The sequence below is a fragment of the Cloeon dipterum genome, chromosome X (assembly GCF_949628265.1).
Source record: "Cloeon dipterum chromosome X, ieCloDipt1.1, whole genome shotgun sequence".
NCBI classification, from domain to species: domain Eukaryota; kingdom Metazoa; phylum Arthropoda; class Insecta; order Ephemeroptera; family Baetidae; genus Cloeon; species Cloeon dipterum.
Window position 1 is genome coordinate 29,877,791 of NC_088790.1, and position 20,160 is coordinate 29,897,950.

Consider the following 20,160-nt stretch of genomic DNA (forward strand, 5'->3'; position numbering starts at 1 on the left):
CGCAAGAAGGACGCAATCATCGGCCCCAGGCAGGCAGCCACTCGCTCTATTATAGACTTTTAATTCCTGCAAACTTACACCAGATGTCTGAAGGATGTCTGGGGGTTAATAAATATTATAAGGAAAAATTAAGTCTTGAACTTTTTGCTGCAGATCCAGGGTGGAAATTTATGCGATGAAAACTAATTATTTTTCAGGGTTTGGCAAAACGAGGGAATTTCCAGCGTTTTTTAACCGAAATTTCCGGAAATAACTGCCAGTTAAAATAAAGAAAATGTTTTCGGGACTTAATTAAACCCTTTTCAATTTAATTTTAGGACCTTGTAGCCATTTTTAATAAGGAGAGTTGAAGTTTTAACTGAAAATCCGCTCCAGAATATTTTAAATTGATCTTAAATTGCAGTTTTTTAGGTGTAGTTTTATTTTTCCAGGACTCTCCTGCTAGATATTTCGACTGTGAAAGATTTTAATCTAAATTAAAATTATTTTAAAATTTAGAAATCATTTTTTAAAATCTCAAATGTGCAAAAAGAATAATTTCTATAACTAAAAATAAAAGAAATCAATACTGTGACAATTTTGGAGTAATTTATTGTATTATTTGTCCCCTTCTAAGTTTTCGACCTGCTTTTTTTCGGACATATATTTTATCTCCTACATTTAATCAATCTCAAACTAAACGCTAATTTTTCCATATTTAAAATTAGGAAAATTAATAATTTAAATAAAAGGTTCGTACATTTACGACGAATATATTACAGTTTTGAATTGAATGAAATCAAATATTCTAAATCGGTCAATGAAAGGCGTGTAGAACACGATACACCCTCGATCTCTTTTCAAATGGCAGCAGCACAATAGGAAAGAGTTGAAAAGTCAATTTAAATCCTCCAAGTGTAAACAAAACGCGGACGCACTGCAAAAAACATGATATCCACGCACTCTCTCTCGTCTCTCGACTGTGCATCTGCTCTTGCTCTCGCCGGCTTTGTTGCTCGGTCCATTTAAAGAGCGTGCACTGACTATGCCAGGGGGCGGAAAATTGTTGCTGTGAGTGTGGCTAATCGTGAATCGACACCCCCATTGATTTAAATAGAAGCGAGTGTGTGTGTAATTCCATTACCTCGTTAGTCACGCGCCGCAATTTGAATTTCTGATTTTTTTCCGTCCTTTCTTTCTTTTATTCTTTCCCCAGTGCGATGCAGGTGCGTTTCGTCACGAAATCAGCAGCCCCCCATATCAGCTGACACGCGTGGCCTTGCTTGTTATGTGCTATTACGTCAGCGAACGCGTTCATTCACTCAGATAATGATTGGCGGCAATCGGGGAAATTGCGTGAAATGCGGCAAAATAATGGGTGTCATTTTCGATTCAGACCGCAAATTCGCTGCGGAAATGCAGTCGTGTGGTTAGACGCGTGCAAAATCTTTCCCCAAAGAGATGTTTTGAATAAAAATGTACTTTTACTGAACCAATATGCCGAATATAGATAGAATTTATGATTAAAATACAAATTAAAAAATTGAAGGCTTTGCTCCACATTTAAAAATTTGGGTGGCATGTTTTTAACTATTTTCAAATGTGCATAGGGCTGCCAAATTAGCTGATTTACTAAAATTGAATGTTTTTTTGCTCTCTTATTCTCTCTTTTCCTTTCCTAATTGCAAATTTTAAATTAATTAATTTAAATATTAGAAATTATTGGAAAATATTGTTGCATATATTTCCTATTTAAAGTGGAATGATACAGGGCAACAATTGAAAATTATTTGAATTGTTGAATGTCACAAACAATTGATCGATAAACAATTTGCAATAATAAAAAAGGACCTTCCTACAATAAAAATTCAAATTTTGCCAATTTTCTCCAAATTTAGAGTGCTTGAACATATTTTCTTGGCATATTTCGATGCTCTCGTCGAGATCTGTCCAACGGTGTATGCCACTTATTGGGGAAACTCTTGGTTTTGAAATTAAATCGGATTTCAAGTAAGGAGACAGCCATTACCATTTGAAAAGCACGCTAACTTTCCAGCCAATTTTCTCAAAAAATGACAGTGCTTCTTTGGTTAATTTAGGCTTTAACTGAATCCTAAGGGACGAGTTTATGCATTGGCAACAAGCATTTTCCAGGCTTTTTCAGTATCATTCCTCTCTAAGCTTTGATTTTCTGTCCCCTTTGTTGAATTTTCCTTGCGCTTGTTTATTTAAATCAGACGAGCAAGATTGAATAAAACCCTGCTGATCTTCATTGCCCTCTATGACGTCAGAATTTATAAAATTTTTCTAAGTAAGTGTAGCTAGTAAATATCCTTAGTTTGTGGAAATTACGATAGTGGCGTCAGTGGCGGCGAAAAAATAAACTTTGAAGATTCACAGACAGTACTTTGATTGATTTAAGACTGGCCTTCTTGACGATTTAAAGAACAAACTCGAAATGGTATCAAAAATATTTAGTTTAAATTCCCTGTAATATTTCCTCTCTTGGTGATTTATCCCAATCGTTAATGTATGAGGAAAATTTCCTTGTTGGCGAAAAAGTCAGATTTATTTTTCAGCTGATTTTCTCGGGAAATTCAATGTTAATAATTTTATTCGCGAAGCTGTTACAATCTTTTGATTAATTCAAGAAATTTTCCAAAAGTATTCCTTGAAGAAACAATAATTATTCTTGTCTGACAGCTTGGTCAGCAGCGCAGACTCTGAGTTTGGGGGGTTTCCCTCGTCGCTCTGTGTATGTATTTTCCTTGAGTCAGGCACACACGCGACGGACGTGTCCCCCAAAAGATGCGCCGCGTGTGTACGTATATATAACTTCACTCCGCATATGTGTGCAAGTGCAATATGTTGCATGTGTAGCACGTGCAGCTCAAAGAGCAGTGACGTCACACTCAGCTGCCGCTGCCGCCGCCGCCGCGCGGCACATTTTGCGCTCTGCATTATTGGCTCTCGGCCGGCCGGCATTGTTTGTAAGCACAGCACTCGAAACGAAAATAATAATATGTGTATACGATGGGATGCATCCAGCGTCTATGATTCATACGTTTCATTCGTTTGTATGGATGTATTGGCCAGTCGAGTAGTCGCTCGCTCTTTGTCTGTCAAACGGCAGAAATCCACTTGAGTGGGCCAACTATTTCGAATGTTTAATATTATACAGGGAGATGAATGAATGATTGTTAATTATGACCTCTCCCGGGAGAACCCAGCTCGAAAATCGAAAAGGTTTTCCCTGTTCAATGATTAGCGCTTAAAGAGGAATGATACTGCAAAATCCTGGAAAATGCTTGTTGCCAATGCATAAACTCATCCCTTAGGATTCAGTTAAAGCCTAAATTGACCTAAGGAGCGCTGTAATTTTTTGACAAAATTGGCTGGAAAGTTCCCGTGCTTTTCAAATGGTAATGGCTGTCTCCTTACTTGAAATCCGATTTAATTTCAAAACCAAGAGTTTCCCCAATAAGTGGCATACACAATTGGACAGATCTCGACGAGAGGAATCGCAATATGCCAAGAAAATATGTTCAAGCACTCTAAATTTTGGAGAAAATTGGCAAAATTTGAATTTTTATTGTAGGAAGGTCCTTTTCTATTAGTGCAAATTGTTAAAAAAATTGTTTATGGCATCCAACCATTCAAATAATTTTCAATTGTTGCCCTGTATCATTCCACTTTAATAGTCTACTCAAAGTTAAATTTCTGCGAAGAAAATATTTTTTGCTGTAAAACTAGACATTTCGGGACCGCAGACCTCATCAGCAAGAAGAAAACGTCAATAATTTTCAATCGTTTCCTTTTAAATACACAATGCCTTTACTTTCACGATTTTAAAAATTTAGATTATTCTCAAAATAAGTAAATTTGCATGCATCTCACAGACGCACACCCCAGGGTGCTCCCCCGGGAAGCTTATCGAGACACTCTGCATGTGTATAGAATAAAAAGTATAAATTCCCGACAGCAATGAGCTTCTTGCGGAAAGAGCTAAGCGTGAATCGGTGACATGCGACAGCGTGTGTCGTCGGTCGGGCAAATATATTCCTTGGCGCGGGGATGGCGGTGCCGGCGGGTTATTGAGGCGGCTGATGAGCCTGAATTTGCATGACAATCCGGAACGAGAGAGCGAGAGAACGAGCGACCGACGCCCATGCTAAACACTCAGTTTGGTAGGCGCGCGGGCTGCGAGCCCCTGGGTGGTTAGACTAGAAGTCGGTCTGTCGTACAAACATGTCGAGCAGTTTGCATAAACAAGCACTTTACGAGCGGGTAATACGAGAGAGAGAGCGAGCGAGCAGCTATTGAGAAAGCAGCCGCGCGCAGCACAGAGAAAGCAAATAAAAAGCAGCGAAATATTTTATCTCGCTCAAACGGTTTGTTTCCAGGCCTGCCGGGCGGGCGGGCGGGCGGATAAAAGAAAATGAGAAATGAAGAAAGCAGGCAGGACGAGCTTCTCTCCGCATCTTTTATTTGAGCAGCGAAGAGGCACATCAAAGGAGAACAGCGCACACCTTCGCCTTTGTCAGCACACCATCTGGAATATTAATTTATGCAAATTGTCTGCCTGCGCGACGCTTGCCATTGAAGTTTTATTATTAAAATTTTTGCTACCGCGCCGCCAAGAGCAGAGAGCAGAGAGCAGAGGAAGCACTATTTGATCTCATTACGCGCGCGAAACGAACTACTTCATGCACTCGACTTTCCTCCAAAACAAATTACATGCACGCGATTTCAATCTTCTCGAGAGCCCGCCTGCACTTGTCTTCTTCGTCTCCCTAAACAGGATCTAGTTTCTCATGTTTTTGTGTAGTTAATATTCACGGGGGTTTTTTGTGGGATGGTAACCATTCTTTTTTCTGCAATGTCTTGTTTTATTTGGTAATTTATTTAAGTTTATAATTATTATTCAAGACAGTACCAATGTTTAGCAAAAACAAAAATATATGAAATAGAAAATAAAACCAGTAGCATAAAAGGTATTTACTTGCCTATTTTAAAGTGATTAAAAAAATTTAGCAATATAAATAATGACAATTAAATAATTTCCAAATTTAGCCACAAGGCTTATAATTATAAAAATTATTTAAAAAAACTCTTTTAAAAACTTCACCATGCAGTTTAAAAGTATAATGAAAAATTTCCTATTTTTAAACATTTTAATTAAATTAGTTGAATTAGTTTAAGTGGATATTTTTCCGGCCAAAACGTGCAGCGCAACGTGCGAACCTATTTTCCCGCCAAAACAATTTGAATGCAAGGAGAGCGCATGCGTGAGAACTGGCTGGATCTGACATTCATTCAGGCGGTCTCGTCTGCAAGTGCTCAAACCAGCTCTCACGCATGCGCTCTCCTTGCATTCAAATTGTTTTGGCGGGAAAAAACGGTTCACACGTCGCGCTGCACTTTTTGTAGGGAAAAAATATCCACTTTACCTAATTCGACCCTCAGGAATCGATTGGTGTGCTCAGAAACTTCGTCAAAGAAGGTCTTTAACTAATATCCATAATTTTCAATGAAATCCCCTCTTCAAGATGTCTATTAGTGCGTTGGAGAGAGGATCAGAAGTGAAAAGAACTATACAACTACACACATTTCTTCACTCTCTCTCTCTTGGGAGTGGCGGGCGTTCTCGGTTTTTTCAGCTGCTCTTTCTCTCTTTCTCTCTCTCTCTCTCTCTTGGCGAGGCAATAAATAAACAAGGCGAGGAAATTTATTATTCGTCGGTGGCAGCAGGGCGCTTGTTCGAGATATCGGTGGTACTTAGGGCGCTGTTTAGAAAGTATGGCACTCGATTTCGTTTTCTCATTTTTCTCTCGTCGTTTTGTTAATGTAAAAAAGGGGTTGTTGCCATTAACATTAGCAGCCTGCTGCTGCTGCTGCTGCTGCTGCTGCTGCTGAGCGCCTTTTGCGCGCGCTCTTGATTAATGGCTGAACTTAATTAAAAGTAAAATTCAACTTGAGAAGTGCGCGCTGCTCTCTCTCTCTCTTTCTCTCTGCGAGCAGCAACAGCCAGCCAGCGCCAGCAAACGAACAAAAGAGAGAAGAATGACTGCGAAAGGAAAAGAAGAAAAAGTGAGCAGGCGAGAGAAAAGTCATCGCAGGATAAACGCCAAGATTTGTATAAAGCAAAAGAAGAAGCAAAAATGAGTTGTAACAGGTTGTGTTAGTCCATTCTTGCCTTTTTCTCAGATATTGCTTTTAAAAGGCAAAATTTTTTCCTATCATATATATGGAGGAATTGAAATCAAGCGATCAAATTTGACAAAATCTGAAATTAAAATGTTTCTTTTTGAGGAAGGTTTTCAAACCAACAATTTGATCATTTGTTAATTGCAGTCAACAATTATAATTAATTTGTGCAAACGATAGTTTCTAGAATAAAATCCAAAACGTTTTGGAGATTTTCATTGTTGCTCAAATCTGAAGGGTTTAAAGAAGTTTGTGCAACATCACGAATTTATTTTAATTTTTGTGTAATTTGGGCGCACTTGGAGCTCTGGTGGAAGGCTTTCCATATTTGACAACCATTAAGTTATGATAACCCCCAGCGGTGGTCTAGATTGGTGCGACGCGCAGATATGGCGTCCGGTGGAGTATGGCGCGAAAACGGCCACGTGAAAAAGCGCGAAAATAATCAAGTTTTGGTCAATATTGTGACAAGAATGTAGTAATTGTGTCTTTTGGGTCGTAAAAACAAACTCTTGACACTCGTACGGCAATCCAAAGAGAGCTTTTTGCTTCCCAAATTCAGACGCCATCTTGGATCTGCGCAGTGCGAACCAATTTTATCGCACATCTGGACCCCGCTGATAAAATCAGTATTTTCAACATCAAAAAATATAAACTGATTATATATTATATTCATATAAAAAAAATAATTTTTCATTGAAGACGGTTTGGTGTTTGGTGTTATCAATTTGAAGAAGCAAAATAAATAAAATAAAAATACGTTGGTTAATATTGCTATGCAAAAATTGGCTAATTAATATAATATAATTAAAATTTAGTGAAAATTATATTACAAACCGAATTTAATTTAAAAAATTCATAAAACATTTAGGAACAATTTTCAGTAACGTAAGTTTGGTTCATTTTGTAAATTAAATTAGACTATTAATAATACACACCTTTGTAATAAAGCACGAAACATAAACCTCGTGACGAAAATGACCATTACTGTTACTAAGGAAAACAATAACTAGAAAATCTGTAAAAAAAAACATTCAGCGAACATTTCGAGAAACCGAAAACTATGAATTTTCCATTTATTTCAGTGTCCAGATGTTCAGAAAATTTTTCTAGATATTTAATTTCTTATGCAGGTTTTTATCGTTGAATTTAAATTTCTTTCCGTAAGTCAAAATTGGAAAATTTTGCTATTGAAAGTCATAAGGTTAAACTTTAAAAATTACGCAAGTAAATTAAAAACGAACTTTCTGTTATTGACTTTAATTTATTTTTTTAAACAATCTATTTTGAATTTCAATTTTCAACAGTAATTTTTATTAGGTTTTTTAGTTTTTACCTCTTTGAAGCTTAAATTTTTGGACAAATAAATAAACTGGACTGAATCATTGTTTACATATCATCAAGTCTAAGCCTAATTTTCAGTGGAAGTTTTTATCCCTTCTATTCAGATTTGTACTGAAATCACTTCATTAATTTTCCCATTGACTTATATCCCAAGTTGTTCACATTCCCTTTCGATTTTTTTTTTATTTTTCAGCTGATAAGACCAGACCACGAAAGAATTTTTAAAAATTTCAGCTCGCGGAGACAAAAGAGGCACATTATTTATAATAATATATTTTTGTGCGCCGCGAGAGCAGGGGCGAGCGTTGCACCGCGGGGGGTCACATGTTGGCGTCAAAGCCGCCTGCCGAAACAATATTGTCGCAGCCCGCCAGATTAGCTACGAGCCCCTTCGCCGAAAGAGTGGGTAGGGGGCGGCGGGCGGCGGGCAGGGGGAGGCCGGGGGTGCCTGACGCCGCATTCTTGCAAAGCTTTTCGCCGGGGATAAAAAGCAACTCGATCTGTGTGTGTGTGTGTGTGTGTGTGTGTGCCCCGGCTCCGCGTTCTTTTATTACGTATGCACGGCAGGTGTCGGTGATGTTCCTATCATGCTGGCCTATGCGATTTTAATATGTCTGCGCTGACAACATTATTTTTCCTGCTGCTCTCACTTATTCGCTCGCTCGCATTTTGAATATTGCAGCTTTCGTCGCCAGATTGCGCTGTAAGAATGGCTATTTATTGGACCGCACCGTCTGCGACGCCGACGAGAAGCAGCCAGCGGCAGTCTCCTCGGCGTCTGCATGCAACATTTGCTACGCCGACGGGGTTTAAAATATTAAATTTAGATTTGTGGGGCTGAAGATTGGATATCAATAAGGCTCCTTTGGGTGGCTGCAATTTTTCGACTTTTTGTTCTACACCATTTTTATTGTTTGGTGATATAACCGAAAATGTAATTCTGCTTTTCCGGGAAATCTAAGAAAATAAGCCTCTTGGCACCAGTTTTTGCGTGTATTGCGATGCGCAAAATGCACCACCGGTTTTTTGCGCAAAAAACAGCTAGAAAAAACACAAATTTTAGTTTTTTTTCGAATTTAACACCGAAAAGGTTACATTTCAAGCCGAAAAAGTCAGATATTTAGGAAAATTATGATGATCTGTTACAATTTTCAGTCTTTTAGTCAATTTTATACTCATTTTGTAAATAATCTAAATTTTGTATCTTCAATAAAAATTCAAAGTGTTCCGGAAAAATGCGCAAAAGTGTAGAAAAACCGCAAAAAGCCCAGTTTTTGGCGAACCCTGCTCGAAGCTAATAAAATTGAGATTATCTCGAGTTACAATGAAGCTAGAAGATCAAAATTCGTGCCAAAAGACGCCTTTTTAGATCACTGAGCCGTCCCAACCGGGCCGCCACCAGATTATCCACACGAGAAAGTTTCGATTTTGACTTAAAATTAGAATATAAAATAAAAAATAACCAAATCAGATGAATTTTTTATCAAAAAAATGGCAGTTCACCATAAAACCATGGTGAAATTGTGCTACATCTGCTTAATGCTCAACAAATACCCAAATTTTCACTGTCAAATACAAGGATCTGACAAAAGAAACAGTCTCTGTTACCCTGATTATTGGTTTTCTTGTTGCATTATTGATATACCGAACAATTAAATAATTAAAAATTGGCTCCAACAATCAGTTTACTTTCAACAAGGACGAAGAAAGGAGTTTTTTTGTGATTTTGATGATTCTTAAAGAGGAAAGATACTGGAAAAGCCTGGGAAATGCTTGTTGCCAATGCATAAACTCGTCCCTTAGGATTCAGTTAAAGCCTAAATTGACCTAAAAGAAGCACTGTAATTTTTTAAGAAAATTGGCTGGAAAGTTAGCGTGCTTTTCAAATGGTACTGGATGTCTCCTTACTTGAAATCCGATTTATTTTCAAAAGCAAGAGTTTCCCCAATAAGTGGCATGCACAATTAGACAGATCTCGACGAGAGGAATCGAAATAAATGCCAAGAAAATATGTTCAAGCACTCTAAATTTTGGAGAAAAATGGCAAAATTTGAATTTTTATTGTAGGAAGGTCATTTTTTATCATTGCAAATTGTTGAACAAATTGTTTATCGGTCAATTGTTTAAGGCATCCAACAATTTAAATAATTTTCAATTGTTGCCCAGTATCATTCCACTTTAATCCAGGGCCGAGCGGAGTCATACTTCGCGCGCCCGAAAAAACAAGTTCGCGAGCGCCACCTCGTGGCGCTGAGCGAAAGCTGTTAAGGGCCCTTAGTGCCTATCCTTTAGTATGGCGAGGTATAGGTTTGAGTGCAACGATTGGCTTCTGGGCAGAAACATCAACGTAATTGGCCAAGGGGACTGGGATGATCGACTTCGCATCCGTCGACAAGCATTTTTATAGCCATTCAGCCGTGGATACGGCCGAAACTAAGCGTAAACGTGAAGAGGGGCGTGTGCATCAGTGAGCCTGCAGATGTTTGTTTACATCGTTCATACGCCCCGATTTCGGCTCGGCAAGACCGTTAACGAGTCGATTTCGGCGCCGAAAACTTCGGCAACTGGGTGCCGACGTTTTGCCCACAGGGTACGGCAAATGATTTCGTCGTAAACCCCATTATCTCGTGAAAATCAGTGGTAAATATGAAGTAGTTGCCAACGTAAAATGTTAAGTGCACTCTCAGCCGCAATCTTGTGTCCGTATCTTTTTATTTTAATGAAAATATTATTATTCTTTTTAAAATTGTCGTGACAACTGCGTGCCATTGACCGGTGAGGCGCCATGACCAGGCGCCTGGGCCGACAAGTAAACAACCACCGTGTTTATGTATGAAATTGGACCTTTGACAATTCGTTCGCTGTGAAAACTACGTTAAACTTAAACATTGCTCGCTTGTTTTTTTAAGGAAATTAAAGGGACAAATTATTCATAAACATGGTGGTTGTTATCTTGTCGGCTCCGGCGCCTGGTCATGGCGCCTCGCCGGTCAGTGGCAAAATATTTAATAACATCAGGTTTAAAAATTCAAACGCGTGTATCGTGTGGCTGCGGAAAGGATCTAGTATAAGCCCGGCTAATTAAAGGTCTATCATACTGCTGGTATTTTTAGGTGGCCGATTTCTCTCGCCCTGATGACTTCATCGGGAACTTCTGGAGGACAGGGTCGACAACGGACAGAACAACCTGATCAACTGGGGTACGGAGAAGTGCCTCGTCAATCGTCAGGTGGACCCAGACGCAGCTGGTCTGGCCAAACTGCAGGAATTTAATCCGCATTGGGAGACATGAAAATTAGCCAAACCAACCTGATCGCTGTCAGCACCAAGTTTTGCACCATGATTCCCCCACAGTGCTGGACTGAAATGCAACTTAGTATCCCCGTTCAGGGTGGTGCCCTATTAATCTAGAAAAACCTTTTGACTGCCACGCAAGAAGATTGATTTTTTTAATAATAGTGCTGGTCTGAGTAGATTTATCAGTTGTATGCTGCGTATTTTCCTTCTGTCATGTTTTTGGGATGTACAGGATATAAGCTTGGCATGAAAGTAGTATCACAACCGCACAATATTTGGTCTATAAAAAACTTGTATATAAAGAATAAAATACGGTCAAATGATTTTTTGAGTTTGTTTGAATCTTAAATATTCAATATTTTCTATCCTTTCATATGGTTGCTTGATTAAAATATAAATTCATGCAATATTTAATTTTAAAAAGGAATCTCAAAATATAAAACGACAAAATATTTGTATTACTACGTCTTGAATATGGAATTAATTAAAAGTAAGAAAATAAATTCTTTTTTAATGTTTCAATATTAGGACTCGATAAATATTAAAAATTTTCTTTTTAAATGGTGTTTTCTGTAATTATTGAAAAGTGGCAGAAGCTTAAATGGAACACAACATTAGACGCCATCAATATTGAAATTCTGCATCTTGAAGCAGCAATGGAATTTGAGGACAAGGTAATAAACTGAATCTGCGTGCATATACTTGCACAGATTTGTTTCAAGTCGTAATGGCGGGAAATTATTAGAGTGGGGGTTATAGGCTCCACTGCAAATTTAACAAATCAACTAAATTAAATCATATTCTTAAGATCTTTTGACTAAATGTCTGGCTAAATATGCCATCCTGCTGTGTTGCACATTGCAACACAAAAGATAGCACACCCATTACTGCCAAAGGATTTGACCAGGTATTAAATTTATTTAATTTACGTCACATTTTGACATCCATTTATGCAGTGATAAATAAATATTAAGAAACGCAAGAAACATGTAAATTTAAGAACGGTTAAATATCTACTAAATAAACATATGGTAAATTTACTAAATTGGAATTAAAGAGTTAATCTGGCGATAAAAAACTTGCAAAATTTATAGGTCCTACTGGAAGAATAATATTAGAATTTAAGGATGTAAATAAACTGCGATGGTACAAATTTAAAATATTTTCAAAGGTTCCCCCATGTGTTGGTGTGCGCCTTTTTACCATCCCACCTGTAGCAACAGACGAAACAAGAAGAAAATGGATCTGGTCAACTGGCCGTCCAGAATCAAACATCAAGGACAAATCTAACTTGAGATTCTGCTCTCTACATTTTAGTATAGCCCAGTACAATCAGGATGTCGTTGCTAGGCTCAACAAAAGTGGAATTAAAGCAGCCAGAAAAGTAAAGCTGCTGAAACCTGGGGCAGTGCCCGACATTGTTCCTGGTATAAAAAGTCGAGAATTAATATTGGGTAGAGCCAAAAGACTCATGGAGAGGAAGTCCAAAACTAAGTAATATTAAGCTTTAAATTTATAACTTTATTTTAAAAAAAATACCAGGGTCACAAACCTGAACAAAGAGCAAGAAGAAAATCAAAATGACGAGTCAAATGGAGGACAGACCAGCACTGGAAATCTTCAACTTGACGTAGTCAGGGATTCGCATATACCTTTCGAAAGCCAGGATAAACTGTAAATTTCAGAATTAGTTGTTGAATTTCAATTGAGATATTTATTAAAACTTCCTTCAGTTCCTCTGGTGATGCAGCCCAAAAAATGGATATTATTTCCGAAGCCAGCAATGAATCCAAGGACCAAGAAATATTAGAGCCTGTTGAATCCCCTGCTTACAGATGGTAATGTGTGTGTGTCTGAAACATAAAATAGTTTTTTAATTAAGATAATTTTCAAATTAGGCTGAATAATATCGTTTACAAAAATCAAACAAAACCGAATTACGCCACTAAGAGCGCAGGATTTTCACACCGATATGCGTGTGAAAAAGTGTCCAGGTAACTGAATGGCTTTTTGATTTTTTTTTTAAATAACTTTGAGTTCAAAATGACTAGGAAGTTTCTGGTGGATGTAGTCAAAAGGCTAAAACTACAACAGAAAAAAATCAAGGCGCTAGAAAAACAAGCAGTAAAGTATCAAAAACTAGCGTGCAAAAGAGAAAAAGATCTGACAGAAAAAGAGAAAGAGCTCAAGATCAAGAATGCTGAATTAGAAAAACTGAATGACTTGATTAAGAAGAAGTTCACTAAGGCACAAGTGGCAAGAATTTTGCAAGAGAAGAGAGCACAGTGGTCAGCAGAAGACTTCTCGTATGCCATTGTCATGCTTGGAATGAGCTTCAAATGTTACGAATTTCTGCGAACTCAACTCCATTACCCAATTCCAAGCCCAACATCTGTGTACGAATTTCTGCGAAACATCGAAGTGGAGCCAGGACTAATCCAGCCAATTCTCAAGCTCATGCAATATTCTGCTCCAAAAATGACTGAAGTTCAAAGAATTTGCGTGATGAGCTTTGATGAAGCTGCCACCAAGAGCAGACTAGTCTGGGAAAAGCAAAAAGACCAAATTACGGGACCATACAAGCAGATGCAAGTCTGCTACGTGCGAGGCCTTTATGACGAATGGGAATGTCCAGTCTACTTTAACTTTCAGGCACCAATGAACACCGAGCTGTTCGACAAAGTTTTGAGCGCGTTGCATGAAGTGGGTTTTCAAGTTGTAGCAATTGTGTCTGATCTTGGACCTGAAAATTGCGCATTCTTGAAAAAAAATGGCGTGTGTCATGCCAAACCATATCTCCTTCACCCAGTCAATGGGGAGAAGGTTTTTGTGTTCATGGACCCCCCTCACGTGACTAAACTTGGAAGAAATCATTTGCTTGATTTTGGCGCAGCTCTCAGCCCATTGAATAAAAACAATGAGCTGGCAAACAGAGCTCCTTTGGACGAGTTGGTAGCTCTCCCTACTTACTCAGAAGATTTGAGGCTCACCAGCATGCAACAGCAATATCTACATCTTCGAGGACCAGAAAGGCAGTCAGTTTCAAAGGCTGTGAAGGTGCTCTCTGCTGCTACAGCGGAATCCCTCATGCTGAATGGTGCCAGTGGTGATCTGAAAAACAAAAATTATGAGGTAATGATATGTTAATAAAACACTAACATCAAATGTTTAAAGTAAATCATAACTTTGGAATATACTTTTCGTGGAAGTTGAAAATTAATTCCTCTTAAAATTAAAAATAATTTTGGGGAATATTAAATAGAACAAGAGATCAATAAAATATGTATAATTTTGAAACCTAAAAAATTCCACTGACAACCATTTATTATTTCAGTATACCGCAAAGTACTGCGCAATTATGCACAACTTTTTCCAAATTTTCAACGTCGCAGTGCAGCAAGAGGAAAGCGTGAACGTTGAACCACCACCAGAAGCTAAGCCTTACGGAAAAGAATTAGAGGAGCAGAATAAGATCCTGGAAGAGGTGTTCCAGTTTGCACACAAGCTTAGGGTCCTGACCAAAGATGGAAAAGTAAGGTCAAACCCTATGGCTTGGCAATTCGCCATTCTGACCGATGTCAGGTCATTGCAAGGATTGTACAAAGCAATGAAACACAAATTTCAAAATGAGGACTGCAGCATCAGGACAATCCGAACAAACCAAGATTGTCTTGAACGATTCTTTGGATTAATAAGGACTCTGTTTGGACCAAATAACACCCCTGACCATGTAGAATGTACCAGAAGGGTCAAAAGATTAGCCTTGGGCTACACAAAAAGAATGAACAGCAACAAAACAAATGTCAACGTTGAAGTTCACACTATGCAAGGCATGAGGTTCCTCACATCAAACGTAAGCCAGTCATTTTTTAATATCAAATTCAATTTAAAAATATACAAAAAAAATAACGAAAAGAATTAAAACTAAACAAAAAGGGTTAATAAAAACAAATTGTTTTCAGGCGATGAGAGAAATCAAGGCCCAGAAAGTGCGCCATGCAAATGAAAACAGCAACATTAGCGACCAACATGGAATAAGCGACGAAGAAGTCGAGCAGGATGAGGAATCTCTGTCTGAGGAGGATGAAGGTGACGAAAATCAAATAGAGATTGATAAAGAAAGTCATGGAGAAGGAGCAGCTGATGAAAATGAAGAGGATGAAAGCGAGGAAGATGGAGAAGATGAAACAGAAGTGGGTGTTCAACAAATGCAATACCCTGAAGCAACTGGACGGGAGTACCAGCTAGGCATGCGATTGCTGGCTGAGCAAATCGCAGGTAGTTTGGGAGGAAAATATCCAGAACTAATCGGAACCGAGCGCGAAAGAGCCTCAGAGGTACCCAGCTGGATTCGAGTAAAATACATGAAAAATGTCGCACCAGCTTCATCATTCCTTCACATGTCAGTTACTAAAATGGACCAAGTCGATCTTTCGTGATATGCACATGGATTACGTTGATAAAGAGGATATGGTCACCGCAAGGTAAGAAAAATTGAAAATAACTTGTTTAAAAACTATGTTTAAATTATTCTTTCAGATTCATGCAGAATGTGGACAGGAAGTACCAGTTCATTAGTGGAGATATCGCAAAGCTGTTTGCCAGTAGGAGGCTAAGATTGAGGTTGAGAGCATTAAACAGAAAGGAAAAGAAGTGCAAGACTGCTGCAGGAGCCAAACGTGCAGCAAAACCAGCACGAAGAGGTACAAGAGTTTACAAAAAAATGCGCCAATATTGCCATTGAAGAAGCCTTGCATTTGCTTTGTATATACTTTGAAAAATTAAAAATAATTGAAATAGTAATGATAATTCTCATTTGCTAAAAATTAATTTTCACGAGAATAAATTAAACAATAAAAATTTAAGAAACTATTTACCACAAGAGCAGGGAAAAATGATAGGAAAAAGCTATATCTAAAATATTAAAATGAAATAAGACATCAATACAAACATACATAGGACATGAATATGAAATGTCTAACATTTTACCTCAAGTAGCAGTAAAAGGCAATCCGACTTCATTAAAACTTCTCGGTCTCCAAATTCTCCCAGTCTGGCCAGACTGCATCTTGGCCCGTCTCATGACTCGGGATACCAATCAGGGGGTAGCAGAGGACGAGATGAGCCTGTGAAGATTATAAAACTGATTAATCTTCTGAGACCAGCACTAATATTACAAAAATACAATATTCATGCGTGCCAGTCTAAATTCATTTAGCAGCTGCTTCTGGGTCCGCTTGTCGAGCGGCATTTTTCCAGGTCGTGCTCGAACTCGAGGCACGCACGATGAATAACATCTTCTTGAGCGGCTGCAGCTTAGACGTCCTCCAGCTTGATCAGGCTGTCCTTATATGCAGTTTGGCCAGACCAGCTGCGTCTGGGTCCACCTGACGATTGACGAGGCACTTCTCCGTACCCCAGTTGATCAGGTTGTTCTGTCCGTTGTCGACCCTGTCCTCCAGAAGTTCCCGATGAAGTCATCAGGGCGAGAGAAATCGGCCACCTAAAAATACCAGCAGTATGATAGACCTTTAATTGGCCGGGCTTATACTAGATCCTTTCCGCAGCCACACGATACACGCGTTTGAATTTTTAAACCTGATGTTATTAAATATTTTGCCACTGACCGGCGAGGCGCCATGACCAGGCGCCGGAGCCGACAAGATAACAACCACCATGTTTATGAATAATTTGTCCCTTTAATTTCCTTAAAAAAACAAGCGAGCAATGTTTAAGTTTAACGTAGTTTTCACAGCGAACGAATTGTCAAAGGTCCAATTTCATACATAAACACGGTATGGTTGTTTACTTGTCGGCCCAGGCGCCTGGTCATGGCGCCTCACCGGTCAATGGCACGCAGTTGTCACGACAATTTTAAAAAGAATAATAATATTTTCATTAAAATAAAAAGATACGGACACAAGATTGCGGCTGAGAGTGCACTTAACATTTTACGTTGACAACTACTTCATATTTACCACTGATTTTCACGAGATAATGGGGTTTACGACGAAATCATTTGCCGTACCCTGTGGGCAAAACGTCGGCACCCAGTTGCCGAAGTTTTCGGCGCCGAAATCGACTCGTTAACGGTCTTGCCGAGCCGAAATCGGGGCGTATGAACGATGTAAACAAACATCTGCAGGCTCACTGATGCACACGCCCCTCTTCACGTTTACGCTTAGTTTCGGCCGTATCCACGGCTGAATGGCTATAAAAATGCTTGTCGACGGATGCGAAGTCGATCATCCCAGTCCCCTTGGCCAATTACGTTGAAGTTTCTGCCCAGAAGCCAATCGTTGCACTCAAACCTATACCTCGCCATACTAAAGGATAGGCACTAAGGGCCCTTAACAGCTTTCGCTCAGCGCCACGAGGTGGCGCTCGCGAACTTGTTTTTTCGGGCGCGCGAAGTATGACTCCGCTCGGCCCTGCTTTAATCCAGACCTACCTCAAGACTCTGAGAGCGGCTGCTTTACAGGTTTTATAACTCTTGGGCAGAGAATAATAGCATAAAGATTAATAAGTTAACGGCGCATTGATTTGGTTTCAAATTGACTTTTATAATGGTTCAGCAGAGCTATTTAGATGGCTAGCAAATTTTTTATGTTATAGCAAAATGCTGCTTAAAATGAATTTTAATATTGAAACCATTCCTAAACCCTTCAGTTCTAAAGGGGAGGTTAAGGCGACGAGTCTAGCGGTGTGGCTAAAAATAGATTCCTGGATTTTGCAGTGAAAATCCAGAAAAAATACAAAAGACAGATAAAATACGATAATAATTTGAAATAAATTATGGAGATAACAACCAAAATATTTAATAAAATTACTTGAAATTCCATGATTTGGACAAGAAAAACAGAAAAATGGCAGTCAAATTTCGTTTCCAATCTTAAGACACCCGAAGAAAAGCAATCGAATGCGAGATGCTGTGTTCGTTCCCGATTCCGAGTCGCAAAAAGCACAAACGCGCAAATAAATGTAGATAGGCGCAGATGAAATCGGGCCACCCACTCCCGAAGCCATTTCTGCTTCACAGTGAAATTGAAGCGCTCGCTCTCCCGCCGTCGGAGCGTGGTACAAAAGCAATAATGTTATCATTAATATTTGTTCGCAGCATATTGGCTGCGTTATTGCTGTTTGCCTCGCTGTTTCTCGCTGGTGCGCGCGTGTTTGAAGTGCTGAAACCAGGCATGTAAATCACACACTCCGCATCTCTCGTGCCCTCCCAACCCACTCCATGTGCGTGTGTGTGCAATTATGCACAGACCAGTGATCCGCAGACTCACCTCCCGCCTCATCAGTTCAGTTCGCCGTCGTTTAATATAGTGACAAAGTGCGCCGAGAGCTGACTGAGATGAGCGAGAGATCAGAGAGCTGGTTGGCTGATGCGTTTCGCCCGCAGGTGCAGCACGGATCGCTCACTCCTCTCTCTCTCTCTCAATCGAAAGGAAACTAAAAGAGAGAATGTATCAACGGAGCTGGATCAAAATCAAAATTAATTCATCTGTATATATCTCGATTATATTTTATTTCAAGCAAAAGTAGGAGTTTTGGTGATGAATTGGGTTAAATTAGAATAGAATCAACATTTTGACGTCTTATTTTTATTTTTAAATGTGATTTATTAATTTTATAAAGCGATAAAAATAAATATAATACAATGTTAGTTAAAATAAGATAATTTTTATGTTTATTTCGATGCCATATTCACTTCTGACAGGTGGGAACCAACACAGATCGCAACCCAGACCCATGGTGGGAATTACGACTGCGCAGAAGGTTTTAATTTGGGTCACGCATGCGCAGTAATGAGTTTCAGCCTCTCTGTGAGATGAAGAAGCAATCTGAACATACTGCGCATGCTTAAGATGCGCACAAGTTTACTGCGCAGCTTCAAAATGGGCGAATATTAGAAAAAACTATAAATTTATGTTATTTATTTATAATTGCTTTTATCTCTTTTAAGATTTTATTTAATCTTTAATGTATTTCAATAAAATGTTTTTTCATATTTATAATATTTATTTATTTATTATTCCGAGAGTATAAAGTAGATTAATCTAAATTTAACATTGCTTCAGGATAATCCATCATCTGTTCTCACTATCCGCTATTCATGATCCGATTTATAACGTATACATTATTATTTAAGTTAAACCAATCGATTTATTATTTATAAATTTATTACAGTGGATCAATACAAGGCGACAACTGAAAATTATTTGAATATTATTGTAGGACACAATAAATAACAATTTTTCTCTAAAATTTCTAATGCTTGACCACATTTTCTTGGCAGATTTCGATTCCTCTCAACGAGATCTGTCCAACATCGTGTGAAACCTTTTAGGGAAACTCTTTTTTATTGAAATATAATAAGATTTCAAGTAAGGAGACAGTCCTTACCATTTCCGGCCAATTTTCTAAAAAATTTACGCTTCTACTTAGCTCAATCTTTGTTCCAACTGAATCCTAAGAGATCAGTTCATGAATTAGCAACGAGCCAAAAAATTGTTATTTAGGCTTCGCGTTGGGCAGAGTCGCCGAGCCGGTTGCCTACGCTGCCCAATTCTCGCCAGCAGCCAATTCATCTGCTGCATCTTTGAGTTTCCAATTTCACTCTGCCATTCATTCGCAACGCAGAAGTGGGTGTTTTAAAAATGCATTCGCGCGTCGCAGGAGAGTGAGAGAGCGGAGGCGACGTGCTGCACTACAAAGCGTGTTTCGGAGATGCCTGCTTTATGCATGTTTATTCCAGTCACTGGCTTCACCTGAAATCTCGGCTTGCTCGGTGGACTGTGTAATCCATCGCCGCTTGCTCCAACCCCTCAGAACAAGGGGATGATGCTTTCATCAAACACGCAGCGCGCGCGGCGGGCGTCGCTCTCTCAGCAGCAGCGCCAGCCGGGCCTATCTCTCTCTCTCTCTCTCACTCCATCTCTCCATCTCGCTGTCGATCTGTTTGCTGTTTGCTGTGAGCGCAATATTAGTACATACATGTATGCTACTCCTGCAGCCGCCCGCCGTGAGCCGTGAGAAGCTTGCCGCAAATACTACGTCGCGTTTGAAATCAACCCCTCCACTTTGATTTTGAAAAAAATGCTATGGAGTTTTTTGTTAAAATTCTTCGTTTTATTTAAAATTGTAAGAACTGCTGTAAGTTTGGGTTAATTTTGACAAAATTAATTTAAATACCTACTGAAACCACATTTTCGTACGTTCCAAACGGTTCCTGAGGATTGAAATAGGTAGGATAAATATTTTTTCCGGTTGAAAAATGTTTTTTGACGTTCGATTAGAGGTGAAAATCAAAACGCACGTTGCTTTGGC

General features: G+C 39.0%; 1 long non-coding RNA gene across 1 annotated transcript; it reads left to right on the top strand.

Moving 5' to 3' along the window:
- Nucleotides 1-9,883: 9,883 nt before the first annotated feature.
- LOC135947089 (uncharacterized) lies at nt 9,884-11,153 on the top strand. The gene is made up of 2 exons (XR_010575584.1): nt 9,884-10,170; nt 10,644-11,153. It is a non-coding gene; the product is annotated as an uncharacterized LOC135947089 (long non-coding RNA).
- The last annotated feature ends 9,007 nt before the right edge of the window (nt 11,154-20,160 follow it).